At 39.0% G+C, this 4,120-nt stretch overlaps 1 non-coding gene across 1 annotated transcript; it reads right to left on the bottom strand.

The window, feature by feature from the left end:
• Positions 1-3,844: 3,844 nt before the first annotated feature.
• Positions 3,845-3,914, bottom strand: TRNAP-AGG. Its single transcript has one exon. It is a non-coding gene; the product is annotated as a tRNA-Pro (tRNA).
• Between the last annotated feature and the right edge of the window lie 206 nt (positions 3,915-4,120).

The following is a 4,120-nucleotide window of genomic DNA, read 5'->3' on the forward strand; positions in this document are numbered from 1 at the left end:
GTTTACAAAAACGTAGCAAAAGCTAAAAGCCACTTACACCAAGCATTCCCGAGACGGTAATTTTTTTTATATATAATCAAAGGAAACCTTGCTTTCTTTTTCATAATCAAGGGAAACCATTCTTACTCTCTTTAATTTTTGTTTCTCTGTCTGCTGTATTGAACAAACTGCTTCTTCGTAACTCCTATTCCTAAAGGTACATATCAAAGCACAAAAGTGCAAGAAGGAAATTGTCAAAAAAGTAACATGATCTGTCTGCTTTAAAACACTCTGACCTTTGGGTTAAACCATACTACTAGAAAAAGAGAAAGAAAAGAAAAACAAAAATATATAAGAAAACAGTATGTATAAGAAATATAATACGATCACCATCTCAAACCACGAGCAATGAGTATTTATTTATGTAACAAAATCTGAACATGTCAAGGGATATATGCTTCCATCGATTTTGAGAAAGATTCAGATTTACCTGAAATAAAAATGGTCCACTCTCCTAGTTTCTACAAACAACACTTAACTCAATATGGTGGGGCCCCTTGACTTGGGTGAACCGCAGGAAAACTAATTAATGCCCTAGAAGGGACTGAGATGAGTGAAATGACCCAACCAGGGCCATACAAGCTGATAAGCATTCATTATTAGAGCTAGAACTTAAATCGAGTTCTGTCTGGCATGGAGTACACATTCTTTCCACTTAAAACAAATAAAGCAGGTGTGAGTGTCATTTTTCAGCTTCTAGTTTGGTTATTAATGGCTGAGTTCTCACATATAGAAAAATGCCCTTTGCCATCTAATGTCTAACTGTTCAGTTGTCTACCTCTTTAATGTTTAATTCAGCCTATTTAAAAACTGATATTTGTAATAAGGATGATGATGATGGTGTGATAAGAGGTGACTATTATTAGGAACTTACTTAGTTCACATATTTTGCTGAGATCCACCTTTTGTTTAATATACAACCCAGCAAGGTGGATATTACTATGGTCCCCCATTTTATGAATGAGGAAAGTAAGGCTTATCTAGTTACATATGTTTTTAAGATCATGCAGCCACTAAACAGCATAGCCACTTCTTAATCTCAAGTCAACCTGACACCAAAAGGCATCTTTCTTTTTTATTTTTAATAGACTTTATTTTTTTTTTAGAGCAGTTTCAGGTTTACAGCAGAATTGAGCAGAAAATACAGAAGTTCCCGCATAGCCCTCCCCGCCCACACATCCATACTCCCCTCCCCTCAGCATCCCTCATGAGTGTGGCGTATTTGGTACAATCGATGAATCCACATGGACACATTATTATCACCCAAAGTCCATGGTTCACATTAGGGTTCACTTTTGATGTTCTACATTCTATGGGCTTTGACAAATGCATAATGACATGTAGCCACCACTATAGTGTCATACAGAATAATTTCATCACCCTAAAAATCCCTTGTTCTTGATCTGTTCTTCCCTCCCTCCCTCCCTCCCTCTCCCCAAACCCCTGGAAATGATGATCTTTTTATTGATCCTGTAGCTGCGCCTTTTCCAGGATGTCATTTGATTGGAATCGTGCAGTTTGTAGCCTTTTCAGAAACTGGCTTCTTCTCTGCCTCCACCTGTGGTAAACCTTCTTTATTCTGATGCAACTAACAGTTCACGCTTCAGAGTGTTCTCCATTCAAGCTACATAAATTTTACCTTGACAGCTTGTATCTCAAAGTCTTTAGTAGTTCCACAGTGTTGGAAGATCCGATTCCACGGTTTTACTTCTAAGGTATTCCACAGTCTGGACTTGTGCTTTCTCTTAGTCTCTACCACCCCATCCCAGAACCCTCCTGAAGGAATTAAAATAGTCCTCCTGCCGTTCCCCTGGGACATAGTGCACATTTTCACCCTGGCTGCTTTTGCTTACATCTCACGTTCCACCTGGAATATTATCTGTCCTCTTCCTGTTCTAAAATACTAAACAGTCTGGATAATCTAGCTTTATATTCCCCTCCCTTCCATGGAGTTTCATAGACTATTCTATGTTATTATTGCACCCTTGAAATCACAACATTTAATATCGCTGTTGCTTTTTTGTTTGATTTCCTTTGTTGAGGCTTGGGATTTATAAACACTTTATGGTATTATTTACCTTTAAAATATATAAAAATTCCATTTCCTTCTCAGTTATAACTTGATGGAGGGTGGGGACACTACTTTCTGTGTCCAGATTTCTCTACAGCATCTAGCTCTGTGGCTTTTTGCCAGTGAATGTATTATAATGATTCACTGATTTAATTTTATGTATAGAACACATGAGTTCAGAATTTGAACATAGCCAAAAAATCTGTAGTTCCAAATTTACATTTTTCAGAAAATAAATGTAGTATTGTATTTCCTTAATTTTAGCAGCAAATGAATTTTAAAAAGAAAAAATATGGTATTATGATTGTGATGTTATTCTGTTATTAAACTGTTTGTAGTAGGCGGCTTCCGATGGAGTAGAAAAGGCCTCCAGGGCTAATCTTGTTCTCCTAATACTAGCCCAGCAATGCTACAGATAGAGGTTGAAGTACCTGCCCCTCCTTGGGCGACTGTACAAAGTCACCGAGGACTGCCGGGGAAGTCTTTGTCATCTTCCTCAGCGTCTGATGTCACACTTCTTCGTGCCACTGAGCAAATATTTACCACAGAGTAAAAATTACAGCAATTTGTTCCAACTGGTAACAGCAATGCCCAGTCATGGGAGCTTTCTGGAGAATAAATATGCTCAGTCAATAATGTGTGTGTGCACGTGTGTATCCCTATGCCTGCCTGCATGTATCTGTTATCACACACTTCATCAATAAAAGAGCATGATCTTAATTTAGGTATTTATGAAAAATGCTAAAAAAGTTTTAAAACTGAAAGAAATATTATGTGTAGCATATATGTATAATTATATATATATACACAATTTGTTTTTTAATCATTAAATTATTAATCCAAATATTATTCCAGGGACTGGTCGTGATGAAGCAGTGAGAAACCTCCCTGGAACTAGCAAAAGGCTCCATAAGTACTGAGTATTCAGGATCAGTACTAGCCCGGAGCCAGCTGTGTGAGATACGGGCAGACAGAAGGTGCTTCTTGGGTCCTGCACAAAAAGGGCTCAAATCCACCATCATTATTCCCTTCTAGTGTTGTTCTCCAGGGAGAGCAGCCCTCTTTGTCTTGGAAAAACAGCCTCCAAGAAAAACAACTTCCCCCCCCACCTCTTTCCTCCAAAATTGTATCATATTTCATTCTGATTTTGTGCTTTGCTGTTTTTTTGGTCTTTTTCTACATTCCTCGAGGGCAGGACCTTTATCACACATGCTTTTCTGCATTAGATCTTGCCCTAAGCTTTTCATTCAGAGACTGTCTCACCCTTCTCTTCAGGACTCAGGATACTTTCAGAGGGCCCTGCAGTCTCGCTTCAGAGGGAGGCTGAGCTGGTACCCACAACAAGGGCCCTCGTGCTGAGAATTTTCTATCTTACAAGCTACTCAAAGGTTGCTAAAGTAATTAAATCCTAGGTTGGACCTCCCATTCCTTCCTTTCTGTCTGAATCATTGTAATCCCTGTAGCTAAACCTTCATTTTATGGGAGACACAGTTCTCTCAAACTATCAATTTTGGTAAATTAGTTCATATTTTGTTGTTCTGTGAAAATTAATGTTTTGGAAGAATTTCTTTTGGGAATTCTGTCTAATGAACAATGACTTCCAATTTATTTTGTGTTTAATGACCAATGCATTAGTTAGGGGAATCTAGCTACTCTACAAATAAACCTCCAGGTATGCTAGTCTAAGACATTGAAAGGTAATCTCTTGTCTTTTCTTTTCTTTCTTTTTTTTAATGGCAGTACTGGGGATTGAACCCAGGACCTCATGCATCCTAGGCATGCACTCTACCACTGAGCTATTCCCTTCCCGCAAGATGATCTCTTAGGAGACCAACGGGTGCAGGTGTCCTTGCCTGCAGGCTTTCCTCTGGACTGTGATCCAGAGGCATAAGATTCTTGTAACCTCTTGTCTCCACCTTCCCTTATTGACCTGCAGGGTCTGTGCTGAATACCAGTTAGTGGTGGGCCTGAGAGACTGGGGAAGAAGGCATGCCTCCATGCCTCTCCTAG

The sequence above is a fragment of the Camelus ferus genome, chromosome 24 (assembly GCF_009834535.1).
Source record: "Camelus ferus isolate YT-003-E chromosome 24, BCGSAC_Cfer_1.0, whole genome shotgun sequence".
In the NCBI taxonomy this organism is placed as follows: Eukaryota; Metazoa; Chordata; class Mammalia; order Artiodactyla; family Camelidae; genus Camelus; species Camelus ferus.